Genomic DNA, 23,916 nt, shown 5'->3' on the forward strand with positions numbered 1-23,916 from the left:
TAGAGTGTGCCTGGATGTCACCACGGGAAAAGTCACAGATCACATTCCTTGGGAAGCACATGAAGGAGACCAGTGGCAGAAGCACCGGGAATTACACTCTCCAAAGGTCTTCCCACCAGCATTTGGCGGTTAGTGAATTCAGCATCTCTGGGCTCCCATTAGGTTAAGTCTAGTTTGTGTCTAAGAGAGGCGCCAGCACTCAGGTGCAAGGTCCACATCTGTGTCTCTGAGCATGTATTAGTGTTATAACTACAGGATGTGGATATTGCCAGAGGGATTTCCCTGGAGAAAAACAACTCTCAATTATCTGCATCCCTTAGCCATTTTGGACCTAGCCAGGCAGACAGTCCAGCTGCAATGCCAGGCCAGTAATTGTGTGGGTCCAGAATCTCCAGACAGCAGACATTCATCAGTGAGGTGCATTCTGAGGCACAGAACTCCCTGAACAGGGAAGAGAATGTGCTTCTAGCATGCATTATCCCTTCTGTTACAGGGACTCATCTTCACTGAGGTAGAGCAGGAGAATGATGATGATCTTCTGTTTGCTGTGGAGCCCAAGGCACATGAGGAAGCATTCAGCCTCTCCTTTGTTTTCTCTGCTCGACTGCGCGGAGGACGTCCAGCAGCTTCAAGACACACTGTATGTTTACTACCTCTTTTCTCTTCCCTCCTACCCCCCTGCGGCACCGATGTTGGGCTGCCTCCCTCCATTGTATAATCGTAAAGTTGGATGCTGTCTTTGAATCAATATTTCTTTACGGCTTCCTTGGAAGGGATCTTACTCCATCTGCCATGGCCTTAGGGGATCTCAGGTAGGAACTAAGGCCCAAGGAAAGAGTCTGTGCCCAGGTTCAAAAATCAGAGTCAAGCTCATTTATCGTTTTCAACTGCTTTGACCCTAAAGGGTCTTGACGCCCAGTGGTTCACCACACAGAGCATAGAGGGATTTTATGGAGGTGACTGGCCGAGGGCCCAGGTAAAAGCAGAGTAGCAGCTCATAACAGAAGCAGGTGTCTGAAAAATTGAGCTGTCTTTCTTTGCAGGCATCATACCTATTTTTAAGCACAGACTGAAAACACAAACAATGCAGCAAATCTGTTTGATGCCACTTGTTGCTGACAGCTGTATTGCTCCCAGCACCCTAGGGTCCTGTTTTTATTCCCCAGTGGAAGAGGACCTTAGTATCCTACGCCATATCTCAGCTTTTTCAATAGCAAAGGTGTTTTTTTGGTGGGGGGTGGGGGTGGGGGTGGCAGAACCATGTTACCCTGCAGCTGGTTCCTGGAGCCCAAACTCTACTGATACTGGGAGGTGATCATGGCTGGAGAACTCCCTCCTCTGGTCCAGGTGTCATTGAAGGAAAGACCACCTGACCCCCTGTAATAACACTTCCATCTCCTCAGCTGTACTGGCTCATCCTTAGACAGAGGTTCTTCTTACACAGAAGCTCTGGGATAACCCTCAGCTGGGAGGGTTCATTGCGGTCATGAATGAGATCTGTGTCTTGTCCTCCTGTACTGAGTCCCTCTCAGCTGCTTCCTCAGGACCACATGCTACTTCTGTCATGGCACCACATGGCTCTGAAGTTCTCACCGTACATGTCTGATTCTTTCTTGTAGGCAAGGAGTGTTACCCATTCATCTCTGTACGTCTGTCATGAGCACAGGGTACGGCAGACATTAAGATATTTAATAAGTGGCTGTATTTCATTGCTTTGAACTAGATAGGAAAAAATTCATATTAGGTTAAGGCTCTACCTTGCAATATCCTCCAGTCTAGTCCTTCAGTCCCAGGTCTGGAGGGGCAATAATGGATTAAAGGCCCAACCCGCCTATTAAGGCCTAACTAATAACAATCCCCACCCGAATCAGTATCTATTTCCTGACACTTGATTTCCCTGTTTCCTGGATAGCCGCCTCTTTGTCTGTTGCGAGATTTTCTCTGGTCATGAGTCCCATACGCACACCCCATGGAAAATTTGGTTCCTAACACACAACCTTAGCTAGCTGTTTGCATCCTTAACCCAACTCAAGGGTAACTGGGGAAAGCTGGATTCTGAGACCAAATATAGAAAGGAAAATGTGGGTGTTTATTTGGCTTCTTTTTGTCATTTCTAGTTCAGTTAAGCATCCTGCCTTACTGGGGCTTTACAAAGCTCTATCTACCTCATCCTTCTCTTATGTGGTATAATTAGGAAATTGACTTCAGAGCTTCCCCAGGTGCTTTGAGGTAGTGTTGTGCAGAGGAGAGAAAAGTCTTTGCATATGGAAGACTTAAAGGCTTTTGAATGTTGGCTTCATCCTTCCCACAACCAGCTGAGCAATTGAACAAGTCATTTAACTCCCTGGGCCTCAGTTTTTTCATTTTTTATTTTCAAGTAGTTGCATTAGATTATTCTTATGATTCTGTATAGTTCCAGATTCTGTAAACCTTTCTTCTAAAACCATCAGTGCACTTAATTAGGTTATTTGGGTTTAAATGAACTCATTTTAACCCATGTGAGCAAATGTGTTAGTGCTGATAACTGTCTTCTTTCAAGACTATGAAGCTAATATCTTCTCTAAGTCAAAGATATTGGTATTTTATTTCCTCAAGCATAGATTTATTAGGTGTTCCACTAAGATACAACATGATCACCCATGCCCTAAACCAGCAATTATTATGGTCTAAAAAAGAGAATTGAGCATTCCAAGGCAGTGGCCAAGTGGAAGAAAAGCCAGAACTTTTGTACACCCTTTGTAAAGTGGTTGCTTACATGCCAGTGTCTGGAGTTGCTCTTTTCACTGGGCTCTTGATCTCAGGCAGTATTTTTAATTCCCAGAGTTAAAGCCAGCTGAGTTTGAAATCTGTTGAAACAAGTCACCAGAGGGACTATCTATCTCTCTTTCAGAGGAGAAGCCAAGCACAGCAGTTCAATTAAACTAGCACTAAGTCCTGCGCTCCAAAGACTGAAGGACCTGAGGGAAAGGCATCAAGGGGAGAGTTATATGCTCCTGTTCACCCCTCTTGGCTAGAAAAATCATAGTGTTTGTGACCAGAAAATTGAAATGGAATGAGATCCAAGATGGCAGCCACTGACTTCTTGTCTCTTATCCTTCAGGCTGGAGCGCTCTGCAGAAGGAAGGGTGACCAAGATGAATTACCTCTTGGGTTTCAGCGCATTGTTTCACTGAGGTAAGGAGGCTATCTGAGAAGTTTGTGATTCCCACCGAAAAATGCTTAAGATTATAAAATCGTTAGAAAGGAGGCTTTTAGACCAGCCAAGCAAACCAGATGTCTGAAAAAAACCAAAAAACCTGCTTCTAGGGTTTCAGAATAAATGAGATGAAATGACAGAACTGCTATGATAATTATTGGCCCTCAAATTAACAGTAATAATTACCTTAGCAAATTGCTGTATAACTGTTCACTGAACAAGTTCATAATCTAATCCTACATTGTTTTTTTTTCTTCCTTTGAGCCAGTTTCTCTCTACTTTTATGTCTTAAGACTAAAGCTTCTTGCTTGAGAATAATTCTTTCTTTAATCCCTGCTCACCTAAGCCCTTGTTGTGCATAGTGAGAGTAAAATGGTTGAAGGAAAGTATTTAATGAATGTCAATCCTGTGTCCTGCTCAAAAGAATCCTGAACATCTGATCCAGACAGATCTGTCTTCACACTGCTGTGGGGTATCTGGTCTTTGAGAATTAAAGAATGTATTGTGATCTCTAGGTCACACTGTAGACTTGTATGAGCCCAGAGAAGGTAGCTGACATGGAGCATAGCTGTTTCAGTTCACTTTGTGTAAAGGACTAAGTGGCCTTGTTCTCAGCTCAAGCTACAACCTCCAGTTAGAAGATTTTTTCCCTAATGTAAAAGTGGAATCATTGACTTTACTCTCCCCTGACCCTTTCTGATTCCCTATGTTCTTACAGGAATCATTCCTTTGGCTTCGATATATGGCACCATTTCCCCCGACGGCATCAAAGCTTGCTTTTAAAAATTGTTACTGCATTTTATTTGTAGTCGTTGTCATTGTTGTTTGGAGCATGCATCTTTGGGTTACTTGTTCAATCATCTGATTATTCAATAGGAATCACCAAGCTTAAACTGGGCTCCCAGTTCTGTGCTCAAGAAGGACCTTAAAAGAAGTCTGTACAGTATTACAACCCAGAATGAACAAAAAGACATAGGGTTCAAATTGACAATTGCTAAGTGAAATACCAAAATCTCAAATGTGGGAGGAATTTCTGTAGGTTGAGATGGTGAGAAGAAACATGAAAATGAAGTGAGATTTGAGTTTCTCAGTAATTTGTCATGGCATAATAGATGAGTAGATGGAAGAGTACACAAATAAATGCTACCTTACATTAAAAAAGACAAGAACTGGGAGAATTTTTATTTACTGAGGGTACATGAGTGACAGTAAATTTGAAGTGGGAAGAGGACTGTGTGTATGGTTGGAAGTGCAAATATTTAAAGAGGCATATAGCGTAGTGCTTGACACACTCAGTAAATAGCTGTTGAATGAGTTAATGTATCAGGTAGAACTGTTGACTGGTTAAATGCATGGACTTTGGAATCAGAGAGGTTATACTTTGAAGTTTTTCTCTGCTACTGATGGGAACTTGAGCAGTTTACCCAACCTCTAAGATTCAACTTTCTCGTGAGTAGAATGGGTGTAGTTATTGAAGTTATAGCAAGTAGGCATTTTGTGAGGTAGAAATGAGTTAAGGTATATAAAATGCTTGGCAAGTTGCTTGGACACTGTAAACACCAAATAAATATAAATTATTACTACTATAAATTATCATTACTGTTATACATTTGCAAAGATTTGTGAGTGTGTGTATGTTGGGGAATATATAGACAAGTTTGGAGAGAGAAGTACATAAACAGAATATTATGGAAATGAGTATGTGTAGATGGGGGGTTAACTAAGTGCATCATGGTAGTAGTACCAGTTGGTTGATGAGAAAAAAAGAGCTGATACCTCTTCACATTGAAAAGCTGAGGAGTCCTTCACTTAGCAGGGGGCACTGGCTTGGGAGAAGGATTCCTTGATATTAGACTACAATAACAGCACCAGACTTAGGCTTCCCAATGTCCTGACTACCTTTTTTGCCAACAATTAATATGATAGAGCCAACTTTACTGAACTTACCCAGGTAGTTGTTTGCAGGTGATGGGATCATGAATTAGGACATTATTTGTCTCAAAGCCATTTCAGTTTCTCAAATGTGTCATAAAGATTAAGAGTCATCCTGACAAATGTCATTTTACCCATATTTGCTGGATAACCTTAGATTTGCAGGTCCTTTAGACAGCTGTAAACTTCCTGTACTGTAATTCTATACAAGTTTCTTATCTTTTTAACACAAGAAAACCTTCAAATGAAAATTAATTTAGGGAAATTGAAAGTCTTTTTTCTGTATTCACCTGTTTGTAAATGATAAGGGCTATAAACAACAGTTTTAATCATTCGGTCCTTTGCCCAGGAGCAGCAGTTTATGATCCCAGCCACCATCTCATACCCACATGAGCTGATCCTCCATTTCAAGCCAACACTCACTTTCTGTGATGAAATGCAAGGGCTCATCCCAATTTAATACATGGCTTCCTTCGTATGGAACATGTGAACCAGAATATCTGCTAGAGACCTGGGCTGTGAGGGTTCCTCTCCACACCAGACTACAAGGGAGGAAATTAAACAGTGAAAGAAGTTTCAATTATTTTTATTTGTTAAAATGATTTAAGTATTGTGATTTTTTAAAATTTTTGGAATCTCATTTCATAGAATAGTTATTGCTAGAGGAATATGAGACAAAGAGGACAGTAGGCAAAGGAACCAAGAAAAAATAGGACCAAAGGGATTCATTAAAATCTAAGACAGATCGAACTTGAATGATGAAAGCAAAATATAAGTTAGGATGGTTGTCATTTCGACAGTAACAATGACTGTTTTAAGGGACAAAAGGTACATTTGTTTATAAAAATCAGGACTCAAATTAATCAGTATTTTACTAAGGCACCCATCCAAGCTCCCACACATCAAATTTTCATTGAAGGCTGGAAAACTCTGGGAGCAGTGGCTGGGTATTAACTCATTTCTTCCATCTTTTATCTTCTCTGGCTTGGGACCCTTAGAGCAGGTGCTGTGGTAGTTCTTGTGCCCTGCCCATGCTGGCTCAGCCATCTCTGCTGCTTCCTTCAGTTATGACAGACCTGGCTGGTCTCTATATGGACCTTTTCCACTGAATTATATAGCACTTAATTTTAAGCCTAGGGAAAGAATGACATGTTAAAATGAGTTTATTTTTTAAAGTAATGGCATAGACCAGTTTCACATAGAACACCGAGACGAATCTACAAGCACTCTCTGAGCTCAGAAGTAGTTGTCCTACCTTCTGGACTTACAAGAGATACCCATTGATTAAATTTACCACTGATGTAAATGGCCATTTCCATTTCCCTACTAAAGTTCTGTAAGTCAGAATGTCTGTCCTTGGAAAAAAAATCATTTCACTAGAGTTATGAGTCTTCCAATTTTATTTTAAAAATCTGAAAAAAATGAATATAATTATAAAAATTATTATATTATCAAAAAAAGGAGAAAAATAATCTCAATAGATGCAGAAAAAAGCATTTGAAAAAGTTCAACATCCCCATTCATGATAAAAATTTTGAGCATGACAGAAATAGAAGGGGGATTTCTTGACCTTATAAAAAGGCATCTACCAAAAACCTACAGCTAACATAATATATAATATGAAAGAGTGAATGCTTTTCCCCTAATATTGGGATCAAGGCAAGAATTTCCTTTTTCACTAATCCTTTCAACATTGTACTGGAAGACCTAGCCAGTGCAATAAAGAAAGAAAAATAAAAGACATACACATAATAAGAGAAGAAGTAAAACTGTACCTATTCATAGAAGACATAACTGTCTTCATAGAAAGTTTCAAAGAATCTATAGAAGACCCTTCTAGAATGAATACATGAGTTTTCCAAGGTTGCAACATACAAATAACATATAAAATCATTTTTTTTAATATTCAGACAGTGGGCAATTGGAACTTAAAATTTTTTAAAAAATATACCATTTACAATAACACCAAAATAAATGAAATAAATATAAATCTAACAAAACATGTGCCAGGTCTATATGCTGAAAACCACACAACAATGATGAAAGAAATCAAAGAATATAAGTTTTGACTAGTTGTGTAGCTTTGGGTAAAGTCACTGACTCTTCCTTGACCTCAAAAACAGAAACTATTAAACAAAGTCCCTTGCAATTCTATGCCTATGCACTGCTTTTGTGCAGCTTCAGTAAAAGCTGATAATGATACTTAAGGTTTATTGTTACCTACTGTACAGCAGGCACTATGCTCAGCTGTTAACATGCAATATCTAATTCCATAATCACAATAACTCTATGAGGTTGATATTATTATTAGCCCCAAATTACAAATTAAGAAACTGAGGCTAAAGGAGATTATATAATGGGCCAAAAATCACACAGTTCGTTTCAGAACTAGGAATTGCTTCCATATGTTTCCAGCTTTATGGGCCAAGTTCTCGTTGCACCCTATTTATGTGGTGAGGCAGGCTGGCAGGAGATGGAATAAGGCCCTTTTAAAACAGGAGCAGATGGAAGTGTGCCTTCTGCCACCTCAGGAATCACTGGGCTTATGGTTAATTAGCATTTTCCTGTTTGCATTCTGGTTTGGGGATCACCATCAGCTTCTATATGCTGCCATATTCAGGGCATATACCAGAGGGCCTTACTCTCAGGAGGAGTTGTTACGGTTTTTATATGTGCCCCTTTTGTATGATCTTCATGTTCTCTCCTCCATACGTCTTGACTTGCCAGTTTTTCCACATTCTCCAAATTTGCCTTTCTTGTAGGCCTTTAGGGTTGAAAGGAGCTTGAGTGTATCTCTCCTCTCAGCATCTAATTCCAAGTCTGGAATGGGGGCACTGAGCCTGCCACTGGGATCAGAATCGCCTGGATGGCCAGCCATCCTTTCTCCCTGTCAACCCCAAGGTTGCACAAAGTCCCGTGTAGTGGTTCTGCTCTGCAGTAAATAGAGCCCAGCCGATGCTCCTAGCCCCTGTATTTATTGTCCACGATTGGTGTTTGCAGCCGACTTCCTAATCTTGAAATGCAAAGTGCGATATAGCTAGAAACTGACAAGTGAGGATTTTTGTCCACTTTTGCCGCGTCTGCTGTGATAGTACAAGCAGTACGTTTTGTACTTAAAACACGAGCTGGTTTTACGTAACAATGCGTGCGAGTTGAAAGCTCAGGCCTAGGGAAGCTAGTTGATGAATGCATCCTGGTAGGCAATTCAGAAAGTGACAGGATAATGCAGGGAAATTATATTTCTCTCGTTTTGCACAAGATTCAGTGTCGTTCCCTTCTAACATATCAGCTACTTCTATCCTCATGCCACATTGGGATTTTCCTTCTTGAAATTTATGGGTGCACATTGGCTATGTATCATCGCTCTTATTTAAGTTCATGGCAAACACCAGCACATCCACACTCCCCTCTAAGGTGCATCTTGCTGCAAACAACAAATCGAAGAAACATATGCCTCCTCTTGCAGGATGAGGCAGGGGATAAACATTGTTCCAAGAGAAGCGGGGTAGAGTCTCCAGGTCCCTGTCTCTGGAGCACACACGGAGGACACACAGCTCACCAGGGCTCCCTGAGCTAATAAGCAGTCCACTGAAACTGACTGTTGGATGGTTGCTCAAAAAATGATTTCTCTAGTTATGCTAATACACACCAAATTCCCCGGAGACTAGATATGGCCTGGAAATTCAGCTACCTTTCAACTGCAGCATGTGTTTGCCTCTTTACAAATACCTTCCAAATTCCCTATTCTGCAGGCTCTCGTGAGACCCAGATTTTAGAGCTGGTCTCAATCCTTTTGCAGTGTCTGTACAGTCAATTTCCCAACAGTTTCCAATCAGTCATACCTGAGCTGAGAGGAGATTTCACTTATAAGTGGGAAGTGGGACCAGGGACAGGGGAAACTGTCCCCTAGGGCACAGGGGATACCACTGTTCTTGCACTTAATGGTGATGATCAAAATATTCAAGACTGTGTATGGCACAGGACCAGCCCCCAGGACAGACACTGCTCTTAGTGTTGGAAAGAGGCCCTGAAGGTCCCCTATGGGGAGGTCTGTAAGATCCTTGAGGAGGCGCTGGGGTGGGGAGGGGGGGTGGGGCTTGGACAGTGGTTATTTACACACCAGGAAGAGAGATTTCTCATATTTTAACCATCACTGTGGGTGCATACCTCCTGAGTTTCAGTCCAGATTGTACAGAAGGGAAGCCTCAGGGTCTGTATTTGAGAAGGTGAGGCTCAAAAGAGCAGCAGGGACAGCTGTCGCTCTTCTGTTTGGCCCTTGGCAGGGAGAGCTTTGGCTGATTCAGATGAACGCAGCTTTACTCTTCACCACACCTCTGTCACCTCTGGGTGTTGTTAGGACCCACCTCTCCCTTTTCTCAATTGCAAGAAGTTATAGCCTCTCATGGGTCAGTCCTAGCGGAGGGAGCCAGGACTAGAGTCAGCTCAGAGATGCTAAAGTAGTGTAAGGAAATAAGTATAAATGAAATAAGTATATTCTTCAGCCCTCAGTGTGGGGTTCAGTGGCCTCCTGGTCAGCCCCATCCTTCCTCTCACCCCCTGCAAACCAACCTGGTCTTTATGACGTCACTCCCTGAAGGTTGTTGCGTTTTCTTTCTGGGTCTGGAATCTGTTCTCAGTCCAGCTGCTCTACAGGGGTCCTGACCCTATGAGAAAGGGCCCTTGCTGGCCTCACCCCAGCAATTCTTAGATCTTAACAATTACAAAATGAGGTTATACATATACTGATTAAGCCACATGGTTGAAATCCTACTTCCAATCCTTTCTAGCCGGCTATCCTCAGGCAAGTTACTATTTTTCTTCTTTTTATAAACCATACCACCTCAATTCCAGAATGCAGCTGTGATTTGGGAAAAAGTGTTTTGTTTTCAGCATGTACCTATGATAGTCACACATCAGTAATTATTCCCTGGACATCAACCCCTCCAAGCTAGTTATGGTGGAAAAAAATAATTTATGTACCTTGTTCCCTTGAATGTTCATCTATCTTTTAAAAGATGTTTGTCTTCCAAGATTCAGGCCCAGCATCATCTCCTTTGGGAGTTTTCCCTGCCAGTCCACCAGGGCTCCTCTCCACTTCTGCCACACAAGACATGCCTCCTATGGACCCCAGGCTTTAACCTGTCTACATACTCTTTTTTTTTTTTTTTACATCTTTATTGCAGTATAATTGCTTAATCCATACTCTTCACATAGACAACTTCTTTGCTAGGTTGTGAAGTCCTTTGAGATCAGAGACTGTGTCTTTTCTAATCTCGGTTTTATGAACACCCCACGTCATGGCTGGCATGCAATACATACGAGAATGAATGAATAAAAGAAAACACATAATAAATAATTTTTAAAATTTTCTATGTGATCTTCCTATGAATCTTTTCAACAGAGCAGAAATTAGCTTCACATGATGAAAGAACTAGGGCTCAGGTAGGCGAAATGATTTGCTTAGCTAGAATAAAAGGGAAAAACATCAGTGAGACTGTGGGCTAGAACCCAAGTCTCAGTGTCTTCCACCTTCCAGTCCTGTGTTCTTTCAATTATATTTTGTTACTAGATAAGTTGCCTGAAATTTGTGTTTTCTGCTGCAATAATACTTCACTGATCTGCAGTATTATCTTGAGCCAGATATAGGTCCTTGATGTCATGAAGTGGTAATTATTGCAACATAGGAAAAAAGAAGTGCACTGTGTTTTTGGAGGCTTGCTCCCTGTTATTAATTCAGCTGTTGAAGGTTGTGACACTTGTCATCTGAAAGATAATTTTCCTCAGATTTCATAATCGCAGTTAAGTCTCAGATTTGATTTTAATTTCAGACCTTGATGTCATGAAGTATTAATTATCTCCATTACCTACTGGTAATATTCCTGCAAACATGCACATGTTTGATTGGCAGGAATTTTTATTAATTTACAAGGATGAACTCAATTAGAAAAGCTCAGTTACTGGCACAATTCCACTTACATACCTGCTATTTTGAATGGAGCAAAATCCTAGCCAACTCACAATTCCGAGTACAGAGGGTCAAATCGTGTAAGTAGGATGGCCAGCTCTAGCAGATCTTGATTGACAAGTATTTCATTGTCTGATCTACCCGAGCTTGCTTTAAAATGAGTGAGAGAAACCTTTGGGACTAATTAAGATTCTTATAGTAGAGTAATGAGAGAGATTTTCCATGTCTACTGGGCTTTTTTCTCCCCCTCCACCACCATGCCTAGGGTTTTTCTTGGAACTGGCACAGTCACGCCCCATTTAAGGAACTACATTTGTTTCCACGGTGCTTTAATCACACAGAGTAAAAAAAAAAGTCCTGATGAATGCTAATATTTTATTTAAGTGAATCGGTTCCTTTTAGCTACACACCATACAGCCTAGCAGAAAGGAAAAACTACATCAGTGACATGTCGTTCCATCACTTGACAGGGTAGGAACCTTGGGATTTGAGGAAGCCAACCCTGCTTATCCCTTGCCCTGTGTCACTTACAAGAGTTTAACATAGTTTGACTTGGATAAATTCCTTCCGATGAAATGAATATTTATGAAATTAAGGAAAAGTGATTTAGCTTGAGTTGGATTCTCCAACACAAGAATATGGTAGGAATAGTTTCTTGACCCTCCTACTGAAGCATATCTTTGCCAAATGACTTTGTAAGAACTGCATTCTGGTTCCGCATCAGCAGAGAAAACTCTGTTTAGTCTTGGGGAATAACAGTGCAGAATAATAAAACAAAGAAATTCCAACAGTGCCTTTTACTTACATAGTCGTTCCCTAAGGAGTGTAGCTGCATGGTATGCTTACCCATAACCAAGCAATACAACCTGAGATAGTGTTCAGGAAAAAAAAAAAATTAGTAATTCAGTCCTGCTCAATCAACTATAGGGCAAACTGGAATTAGGGGGATAAAGTCCAGCCAGAGTAAAAATGCCGTCAAAGAGAATCCCGAATCAACTTAAAGGGATGAACAGTGGTTGTTTGTGGTTTGGAACTAAGGCAAACAACACATTTTTACTTTAAATATTTGCCTTCAGAATTACTTCAGTCTCAGCTATGATGAAAGGATCCACATCCTTTTCGTCCAAAGCTAACCGTATAGGCTTTCTGAAAAATAATACCTGTTACTAGAGTCCTTTTCAAGCACCTTTTAAGATATTTAAAAGGGAGCTGCTGGAAGCGTGGTCCCTGGCCCCTGAACACAGCCTCGCTCTCCTCCACTCCTTCCTTATCCCTGTCTGCTCGCTCTCCTGGCCAGACTGCTGCTCAGGCCTATCAGATACTGGTCAAGAGCTACCTTCGACTTGGTGGTCATCCCACCAAAAGGCCGTGTTCAGGGCCTGATATATGCTTCCCTAAGATCTTGCAATAGTCGATCAGTACTCAGGTCCTCAGATTTGGTTTAACACTTTGCATCTGTCTTTGCCCTTCGATGTCGTCTTGGCAATATCCCATCCTTAGCCCGTATATGATCCTCTGGAACAGTACTGTAGGACAGAAATAGAATGTGAGCCATGTATGTAATTTTAAACTTTCTAGTAGCCATATTAAAAATAATGAAAAGAAGCAAGTGAAATTAATTTTAGTAATGTACTATACTTAAAATATCTAAAAATATTATCATTTTACCATATAATCCTATACAAATTAGTATGGTATTTTACATTTATTTCTGTACAAAGTCTTAAGAAATCCAATGTGTATTTTACACTTTATGGCACATCTCAATTCAGACTAGCCACGTTTCATGTACTCAGTAGCCACATGTGGTCACTGGCTACTTTATTGAACAGCACAACTTTAGAACAATGATTGTCAAACTTGGTCCCTGCACTAGCAGCCTCAGAATCACTTGGGCGTATTTTATAAACACTCGTCATTGGTCCTTAGCCCAGGCCCACTGAATAAGAGACTTTGCAGGTGGGGACCTGCAATCTGTGTTTTTACAAGACTCCCAGGGAATTCTGATTACTTGCGAAAATTTGAAAACAACTGCTCTAAAACTTGAGGAAAAACCATTGTGTGTAGAGTGCTTAAGAAAAACATTTATGCAGAGAAATCATCTCCATACCATAATGCCTCACTGTATATATATTTCACTAAAACAAGTAAATAATGGAGGTTGTTCATAATTTACAGAAAAACTCATGGAATTAATGATAGCACTTTTTCATTTTAATGCTCTTCCACCCATAATTTTTTAAACATTGGTGCTTACAGCATTGGTCTCTATTTTGTATAAGAATTAAGTCCAGCTCAAGGGCAAAGAATATCTTGGGCATTTGTGAAGTGGATGAAATCAGACTGGGCAGGGCCACCTGTGGGAGGATGGGCATGCCAGGCAGAAGCTTTTGGAATTTGCCCTGCAAAGAGAATGTGGTACTACTTCCATTCTAGTCAGTGGTTTCTTGCTCTCTGCCTGACACTAGCCTCCACAAAGGGGCAGATTCTCTCCTGGGAAATGCAAATAGTTTTGTTTACTTTGGGATAATTGCTTATTTTGAATAATATATACTGTGCATAGGTAACGAGGGGAGGCACAGTGAGCAAACATGCTTTTCTCCAGTTGGCTCCCATTTAGGCACCAGGAGAGTGATTCCGGGGTGGACAAGCCCACCAACCCCACAGAAGTCCTTTTAGTCCCCGAATTAGCACATTAGCATTTGCGGCCACAGTCTCTGCTGGGCTTGGGAATGGCAGGCTTCAACCTGCTGCCTTGTTTACTAAATGGAATCAGCAGATAATTTCACGGTTGTATAGACAGCATGAAAATCCAGCTCAAGATTCATAAATCCTGCTTTAAATTTGGGCAGCTTACACACAGGCTGGCCTCTCAGCCCCGTCCAGTTGGAAGCTACAGAATCACCTCAGGAATGGAAGATGAAGCCTGGGGAAGAGAAGTGCATGCCTAGTCTCCCCATGAGCCCAGGGGAGGCTGTAGAGGGGCTTTGGACACGATGAGTGGGAAGAGAGGCGTTAATCATAATCCGTAGTCGCTAAGTGGAAGAAATGCAAATCAGCCGGTGAAAAACTTCTCCAGTCCGAGAACCAGGATCACTGAGTTCTTACTGCCTCAGGCCAAGAGGAAGCTAGGTTCACCCTCCTCCTCCACATTTATTTATACTTAGGTATTCTTGATTAAAATACTCATAGTTCAGATGAGTTAGATTTTTAACTGAAAGCACTGAACTTGGGAAGGAAAGAGGAGTAGGGGGGACCAATTGGAAGAAATCTATGAGAAGGAAGAAATCTAATGCTGATTGAGCTCGTGAAGTGTGGGAGGCTCCCTTAACTCTGTTTTGGGTCTTTGACTCTCCTCAGTTTTCAGTATACAGGATGTTTCATGCATGCCTAAAAACGATAATTCCATTAAAAGCCTCCCAGACCACATGAAACACACCCAGAGAGAGAATCACAGACACATACCCCTAAAAAAAATGAAGCTATATATCTTGAATCTATATTAATATGTTAGGCAAAATTTCCCAGTACTTTTCCTGGACTGAATGGAATTATTTATTAAGCCAATATGGGTCAGTTTTGCTGGAGAATTTCTTAAATGACTGGACTGAGTGGCCACAGAAGGGTCATCCTCACCCGGCAGTGTCTGGGGCTCTGCTCTATCCTTTGTGTTCACTCTTCTTAGGAAAGCACAGCCACTGAACTCTACAATCTAATCAGCCTAACAACCAAGGTCCAGGAATTGGGAAGAACTTTTGTTAGAAAAAAACCCAAAAAATGGGGAACTGGTGGGTTTAATCAATTTTGAAAGTGAATATAGAGGGTGTCAAGAATTAACAGATTGTCATCATAGCCTTACCTTGGCAAAATCTCATGAGCTCTGATATTGCCTTTGGACACAGTGGACAGACCACTGATTAGGAGAAGATTTTTTTCTTTCCTTTTGGCTATTTTGTGTTTGTTCAGAACAGTCAAAGAAGCAATATTCAAAGTTTGGAGTGAATGTACTCATGAGTATTTGCCTGATGCTGCTTAAGCTAGGACTACACATCTACATGTATTAATTTCTTGATTATGTAGTTTTGAAGATGGTGTTTTGTGTATGGAACTAAGTCCAGATTCATCTACAGCTTCTTTGGTGAGAACCTTAAGAAGATTAAGATGGGTTTTTTGTTTGTTTGTTTGTTTTGATTAAGATGGTTTTTAAAATGACATACACGAGTATGTATTAGTCTTCTCAGGCTATCATAACAAAATATCACAGACTGGATGGCTTAAATAACATAAATTTATTTCCTCACAGTTCTGGAGGCAGAGAGTTTGAGATCAGGATGCCACCATGGTCAGCTTCTGATGAGAGCTCTATTCCTGGCTTATAGAGGGCCCCTTCTCACTGTGTCCTCACATGGTCTTTCTTCTGTTCATGTGTGCTGGGAGAGAGCATTCTCTGGTGTATTTTCTTATAAGGATGCTAATCCTATAGGATCAGGCCACCCTTATGCCCCATTTAACCTTAATTACTTCTTTTTTTCAATTAAAAATTTTTAGAGTTTTATAAAAATTTTAAAATAGCAATTGCCCACATTGAAGGAGTACAAAAAAAAGAGGAGTACAACATGATATTTTGGTGTACAGCATGATAACTATCATTAACAATACGGTGTTATATACCGGAAATTTGTTAGGGGAGTAGCTTCCAAGTTTTCTTCACACACACACACACACACACACACACACGTGACCTTAATTACTTCTTTAGAGATCCCATCTCCAAATACAGCCACACTCTGGGTTACGTCTTCAACACGTGAATTGGGGCTGGGAGACACAAACAGTTCATAATAGAGTATATCCAAGTGTTGAGCTGCAGGAAGATTTTAAGGTAGCGTTATTCCACCGAACGAGGATCATAAACATTCATCTAGTGCCAGTTTCACAAATCTGAGTGATGTAGTATAAGGATATGAGGTCTGCTGACTACGGGAAGTGATTTCCAGTGGAAAGTGCCTCCATCTGACCACAGAGAAGAGGCTGCGCCAGACTGGATTTCAGAGTTTCTATCCATTCTGTCTTGGGATCATGTCTTATTGATCATGTAAACCTTTCGAGGAGAAACATCATTCAGTCCTAGCAAGTCTGAAAAATCTAATCATCAGGGAATGGATTAAAGCCAACAGATGAAAATTAAAAGAGAGCACCATCATTCTTATAGATTCTTGGATAAATTACAAAATTCAGTTTAGAGGGACTCAAGGGCTGATTGTTATATGCCTAATGGGTACTGAACACTCATCTTTGTGGTACGGGAGCCTTCACCTTGACTACAAGGGACAGAGTGAATCACATATGTCCAAATGGGGTTGCCTACTTCACAGGCGATACATTTGTCTGCATTCATCTGCCTGGATGACACAAGTGATGTGTCTCATTTACACAGCAGTGGGAAGCAGTGAGGGTCTCTACAGAAGATTGCAGTTACTGCCCAGTTCTGAGTGCAATAGATAAGAAAGAGATGTGGCTAGTGATGAGAAATGATGAATTCTAGGAGAAAGAAAAAATGCATTTATTTGGAAGATGGTTTGGAAGATGCAGAAAGGTTAGTTTTAAACATCTGAGTTAATGTACTGTAAGCTATTAAACTATTTCCTAAACAAAGGGAGTGCATAAATGGCACATTGATTGTTTTTGGTTGGTACATTGTGTGCTTTGGGTTACAGCTTGTTTGTAACTGAAAGCAAACAGTAGCTGTGTGATGGATTTGCCTATGTGTGAAATGGATCTTCAACAAGGGAATCACAAAACGTTTACACTTCCAGACATGAGCACTCCCAAACAGCACAGTCTGCCTTTCCAATTTCATCCAACTGCGATGGAAGGAAGAAAAAACTCCATAACATCAATGTGCACTTAATTGTCAGAGGGAAATAAAATTACAAAGTTTAGTAATACCATAAAAACGTGTGCTGTTATGCAAGGGCCTGAAATTACATGCTCTCTAAAGGAAAATCATTATACTACAGGGACTCACAAAAGCTTTCCAAACAGAGCTGCATAATCTCACAGCTAAGAGCAGTTACTTCTGGTTGAAAGAGACTAAAAACAAACAGAAAAAGCAGTCACTGTCAGGTTGTAAGGGTAGATGAATTCAAGGTGACTTTGGGTCATTCTGCTGTTTGGAGCCCATGGAGTTAAGGGTGCAAAGGTAAGAATAATTCATTTTAAGTATAAACTTAAACTGTGTCCTCTTATTTGATTTGCACTCCAATTAGCACATTCTTTTACATTCTAATAGGTGGTTCAATCTTCTGTTTAAGACGAAAAGACAACTCTCAGAATGGGAGAAAATATTTTCAAACAAAGCAACTGAAAAAGGATTAATCTCCAAAATATACAAGTAGCTCGTGCAGCTCAATATCAAAAACACAAACAACCCAATCTAAGAATGGGCAGAAGACCTAAATAGACATTTCTCCAAAGATATACAAATGGCCAACAAACACATGAAGGGATGCTCAACATCACTAATCATTAGAGAAATGCAAATCAAAACTACAGTGAGGTATCACCTCACACCGGTCAGAATGGGCATAATCAGAAAATCTACAAACAACAAATGCTGGAGAGGTGTGGAGAAAAGGGAACCCTCTTGCACTGTTGGTGGGAATGTAAATTGATACAGCCACCATGGAGAACAGTATGGAGGTTCCTTAAAAAACTAAAAATAGAATTACCATATGACCCAGCAATCCCACTACTGGGCATATACCCAAAGTAAACTATAATCCATAAAGACAGACACACCCCAATGTTCATTGCAGCACTGTTTACAATAGGCAGGTCATGGAAGCAACCTAAATGCCCATCAACAGATGAATGGATAAAGAAGACATGGTACATATATACAATGGAATATTACTGAGCCATAAAAAGGAACGAAATTGGGTCATTTTTAGAGACTTGGATGGATCTAGAGACTGTCATACAGAGTGAGATAAGTCAGGAAAGAGAAAAACAAATATCGTGTATTAACATATATATGTGGAACCTAGAAAAATGGTACAGATGAACCGGTTTGCAGGGCAGAAATTGAGACATAGATGTAGAGAACAAATGTATGGACACCAAGGGGGGAAAGTGGCAGGGGGTGGGGGTGGGGGTGTGATGAATTGGGAGATTGGCATTGACATATATACACTGATGTGTATCAAATGGATGACTAATAAGAATCTGCTGTATAAAAAAAATAAAATTAAATTAAAAAAATTTTTTAAAAGTCTCTTCTGATCATTGTAATTAAATTTGGCACTTAAGTTGGGTCCAAAAACTCCATTTAGTTTTCACTGTCCATTTCTATTTTTTTCATAATATCTTTATAAGTACAGGGTTATCTACTAGCATGAGATTTTACTTCCAAACACATGGCATTTTAAAAGTTATTTTTGTTATTAATTTTTTCTTGAATTTTGGGTATAAAATCTAGTATGCATGATACTGTTTTATTTCTCTTTTTCTTTTGTTCTCCCCTTCCTTCATTCTTCCCTCCTTCATTTTATCCTTTCTTTATCTACTTATTTACTTTAAGAATTTATTCTAGTTTTCTCTCCTTTAAACACATAGTTAATTTTCTAAATGTTGTATCTACACCCCAAAAGAATATGTATTCTGTTGTTTGTTGGATGGAGAACTCTGAATTATCCCATAGATTAACTGAATTTATATATTTCATTAACTAGATTTTCCATATTTCTATTTATTTTGCCTTCTGGCTCTGTCCATTTCCGAGAGGACTGTGATAAAATCTGCAGCAACAATCGATAATTTATCTTTTTCTCTCTTTAGTCTTTCCCTTTTTCACTTTATATATTTTGTTATTTTATTGTAGTAGTGATAGCTGTTTATAATCATTTTATTTTCTTGTTCAATTATACTTTTTACCAATATAATGATCCCCTATTATCTCTTATGGGTTTTTTTGTGTTAAATTATGTTTTTCTAGATACCAAGAATACTTTCCCAGATTTCTTTTGGTTAATATTTGCATGACATATCTTTTTTTCACCCTTTATTCTCAATTCTTATTTTATTTTCAAATATTATAGATGTTATACTGTTGGAACTATTTTATTTTCAGTGTGAGTTATTCTCTTTCATTGGTGAGTTTAATCCAGTTATATTATTGTAATTATATTAGATTTTTTTGTTCTCTTATTTAATATTTTTCCTTTAATATCCTTTGTGTTTACTTTGATAAACATTAGTCATGCTAGGTTTTCTTGTCTTGGTTTCAAAATTACACATTCTACCTTTGTTTTTATGTTAGTAATCTTTAAGTAAAAAATCCTTCTCATGTTTATATACATGTTGATTTCTTAAATTTATTATTATCTCTCTCTTTCCTCTAACAAATCAGGAAATTTTTAACATTTTCAGGGTGTTTTGGTCTTTTCTGCCACTTTATCTTCACTGAATTTTAGTTCTGGGTTCATTGCAAAATGTAGAGTACTATTTTGCTTTTTTATCCTTGTCTCAAGAGGTAACTTTAATCTGTGCTAAAAGAGTAATCACCCTTACTTCTCACATGGGTTGCTGCAGCCCCCTGGATATGTTTCTTCTTGTTTGAATGCTTTGTCCCAAAGTGTTTTCTAAGTGAATGTTTGTATGGCAAATCTTCTGAGGCTGACATGCCTGAGGATTTTTTTTCACCCTCATATTTTAATGGCAATTCTTTTGAACAAAGAATTTTAGGATCTGATGTCAATTTCATTCAATTTCATCATAGGCAGCCTACATTCTTTCTGGATAATGTCACTGCCTGTTGGGTGTTTCTAACAGGTTTAGGTGCAGATGTTTTCTTACCTTTCCTATCTGGCACTCTTTGGACCATTTCAGTCTGAGGTCTCTCATCTTATTTATAATTCTAGGAAATTTGTCTCCATTCTTTTTGCAAATATCTCCTTTCTCCTGTTTATCATCTTTGGTTCTTTTGAAACTATTACAAATATTGACACTTGTATTTCTAGCCTCTGTATTCCCCATCTTTTCTCTTACATCTTCTGTTTCTTTGTCTTTTTTGGTGTTTTCTGAGAGAATTCTTTGATCTGATCTTTCAGCTTGTTCACTCACTCTTCAGTTGTACTCCTCCTATTTCAGCCATTTAAAAAATGTTAGCTACTGTATTCTGCACACTTAATATTTCTAACTTTTTTATGACTTTTTGCTCTTTCTTCATATTAATAGTATACTCCCTGCTATCTTGAGAATATTTATGTGCTTATTTTATATTTGTAGATCATCTATTTCAATAATTCTGCTTCATGTAGCATATGCTGTTTGGTTTGTAGTCTTTCTTGTATAATGATTATACCATGTAGGTGCATGTCAGTTCATATTTTCCTGAATGTTAGTTATCTCTTGTGGTAATGGATAGGCTTAAGTGTGAACCTACCTTGGCAGTCTAATGGGGGAATTGAAAAACCCTAGGTGCCTGTGGTGGACACACCTTAGGTCATATTCTTTTATAGTTTCCTCCTCTTCCATGCCAGCAGAACCTGTGACTTCCTTCTAAGCAATAGACCATGGCAAAGGTGGTGGACTGTGTCCCAACTTCATCTTTGCTGGCTGGAGGGAGAGATTCTCCTGCTGGTCTGAAGAAGCAAGCAGACATGTTGTGAATTGCCTCTGGAAAAGGAATTACAGGCAGACTCTAGGAATGGAAACCAGCCCTTACTGACAGCCAGCAAGAAAATGGGAACCTCAGTCATACAGCTTTCAGATGATCTGGCAACAACCTGAGGGAGATTGGAAGCGTATCTTTCCCTAGTGAAGCCTCTGATGAGACTGCAACCTCAGTTAACCCTGGATTCCCGCCTGATGAGAATCTAAAGCAGAGGGCCCATTAAGCTGTGTCTACCCTTCTGACCTATGGAAGCTGGGAAATAATGAATGTGTGCTGTTTTAAGCCTCTAAGTTTGTGGCAATTGGTTAAACAGCAGTAGAAAAAGTAGTATCCTCCATCCTCTGTTGCATGCTCCTCTTGGCTCCCATACCACCTGGCAACACTGGGACAGATTCTGCCTTTAAATGGTTACAGGAAAGAAGCATTGAGAGAGGCAATTGATTTTTTAATTTTTTTTTTATTTTTGGCTGTGCCCTGCGGCATGTGGGATCCTAGTTCCCCAACCAGGGATCGGACCCGCACCCCCTGCAGTGGAAGCGCAGAGTCTTAACCACTGGACCACCAGGGAAGTCCCCTAGGAGGCAATTGCTTTAGATTGTTATTCACTAGCTAGGAAAGTTTGAGAAAGATGGAGAGATGGAGTAGATGTCCCCACATGATTAGTAAACTCCCATCAGTTTTCATCATCACCTCCTCTAAGCTTTCATCATGTTCTTCATTTTTAGACATTATTCAACTTTACTAAAATATTTGATTACACTTATTTCCCACATTTCACATAGCATAGTGCAGGATTAATTTCTTGGTGTTTTCAAAGAAGGATTTTATTACTGAAGGAATCATCTGCATTCTAATTTTTTTTTTAAGTTGGTAGATACAGAGTTGAAGTTCTTTAAACACTTTGAAAATGTCAGCCTTCTGTAGATATTGAAAAATTTGGTAACAGTCTGAAACGTTTTTCTCTAACATAACTTTGCTCTCTGAAAGCATTTAGAATTTTTTTTAAAAGTTTCCCTATAATGCATGTGTGTGGGCCTTCCGTTATCTATACTGTTTTGTACATTCTAAGGTCCTTTATCTTAGGTGTTCGTATGTTTAAATCCTGAGAAATTCTGGTGCATTATTATTTTATCTATTTCCACTTCTTCATTTATTTGTTTTCTTTCTTTCTGGTACTGTTATCAATGGTTGATGATGCTGTGTTTTTATCATCTGCGTTTATTAACTTCTGTTTAATATTTTCCATTATTTAATGACTTTCTAATGCCTTCTAAATAAGTTCCTGGATCTGATCTTTCTGTTCACTAATTTAATTTGTGTTTCTATTAATTCTGTTAATTATCCATCTCTTGTGATTTTTAAAATATATTTATATTATTATATCCAGTAAATCTACTTGCTTCTTCTTGATAACTGCTTACTGTTGCCTAATGCCATCAACATATCCTATCATCACTCTTTTAAGAGATTTATTATTCTTATTCTTTAAATGTTGACCTCTGTATTCCATCTATTCTCAGTCACAGCATATACATTGTTCTGTATGTTGCCATTCTATTTGAAAAATTGTACTCAGGTGACTGCTTAGTTTTCTCTTTAAGCTCATTTATTTTAGCTAGTCATGTTTACCAGGGGATAAGGGCTTCTGCTCCTCCTGGTGAATTTCATGTTGGGTAGCCTGACATACCCATTTGCTGTGTCACTACCAATCTTCTCTTTAGGAAAATCCTGGGACTTTTCTAAGAATTTATTTCTCTTGGCTGTAACTGTCTACACTTAGGGTTTAGAGCAGAAGACGGAAATACTCACAGCTGCCGTTTTACAGATACTTTTTATCCATTCCTCACTCAGCCAGGCTTCTGCTTTGCCTTGTTATCTTGGGAACAGAAAAATGCTTAGCATAATTTCTGAAACCCAAGTGCCTGGTTTGGAATTCTGGCTCTGCCACATTCTAGCTGAGGAAATTTGGATACGTTTCTCAACATCTCTAGGCTTTAGTATCCATGGATGTAAAATAGGATATTAGTATTCACTGACTGCTACAATTGCTCTGATATTTAGATGAAATAATGTATATAAAGGGATTAGGACAGTACCTGATACAAACTAGGGCCTAGTAGACATTTGCTCTCAGTATAATTACACTGTCCAGTGTGTACGTGTTCAACAAATGCCATCTATTATTGCATGCTTATTACGCTTATCCACAGAGCCCTATCTGAATCTTTGCACAGATTACTATCAAGATGCACCCACACTTCAAATCTCTAGGACTCCTATGTGCTTCCTGCCATGATTTACACCTCTAACCATCCTAGTGACCTGGAATTTTTGGGTCACTAGGGACTATTTAGACAAGAATATGAGATCAAACGTTGGTGGAATGGAAACAATATTTAAAATCAGTAGTATCTTATACCCATTATTTCCATGCTACAAGTCTTTGCCTCATAGACAGTATGTGAGCTGACTTCTTTTGTGTGCATACAGACCTTCACAGGTTTTAAAGAAGTTTTACATCCATTATCACATTTAATTTTACATGACTTCAAAAAAGGTGAGAGAGGCTTACTGAGCCTAATTTCAAGAGGAAACCAGTTCTCAGACTGGAGGAGACTAGGAACTAAATTCCAACAGCTTGAGTGTGGCAGACATGAAGTCAGCCCAGTTGTTCTGGCTTCTAGTAGCACACACCCCCTGCTCCACTCTCCACAGAGGGACCCGAGAGAAACAGAAAGAAACCTGGGGCTTCTTTAGGAGGTAGATGTGTGAATAAAAGTGAGTGGAATTTTAGATATTCATGATTTTATCCCATCCCATCATACCCAGAGCTTGGGTTCATGGTGCACCCTGTCTTTTCTATGAAGAGGACTCCTTGTGATGAGTTCCTTGCCCTCAGCTGGTTGGGGTTGGTGCTGGGCAATAAAGATCGTGATGGCCATCACAAAGGGCATCAGGTTTGAGAGTCCTTTCCTGTAGTTCAAGCTCTGACCAAAGCATCTAAAGACATAGATCCTGCTGTGACTTACTTACAGTGTGCTGTCTAATACTTTCGAGGAGTTTTGGGAAATGGATGCTTACATTCATACTTAATTCAGGTAATGAATATGGTTCCTCAGAACTAAACCATTCTGTTAACCCCCAGGT

At 39.5% G+C, this 23,916-nt stretch overlaps 1 long non-coding RNA gene across 1 annotated transcript in view; it reads left to right on the forward strand.

Moving 5' to 3' along the window:
- The first annotated feature begins 423 nt into the window (after positions 1-423).
- Positions 424-23,916, forward strand: part of LOC309815455 — a 71,403-nt gene continuing 47,910 nt past the window's right edge. The window contains exons 1-2 of the long non-coding RNA XR_014295883.1: positions 424-640; positions 3,101-3,174. This is a non-coding gene — a long non-coding RNA (uncharacterized lncRNA). The remainder of the gene's footprint in view (positions 641-3,100; positions 3,175-23,916) is intronic.

Source organism: Mesoplodon mirus (assembly GCF_964341445.2).
Source record: "Mesoplodon mirus genome assembly, chromosome: 14".
In the NCBI taxonomy this organism is placed as follows: domain Eukaryota; kingdom Metazoa; phylum Chordata; class Mammalia; order Artiodactyla; family Ziphiidae; genus Mesoplodon; species Mesoplodon mirus.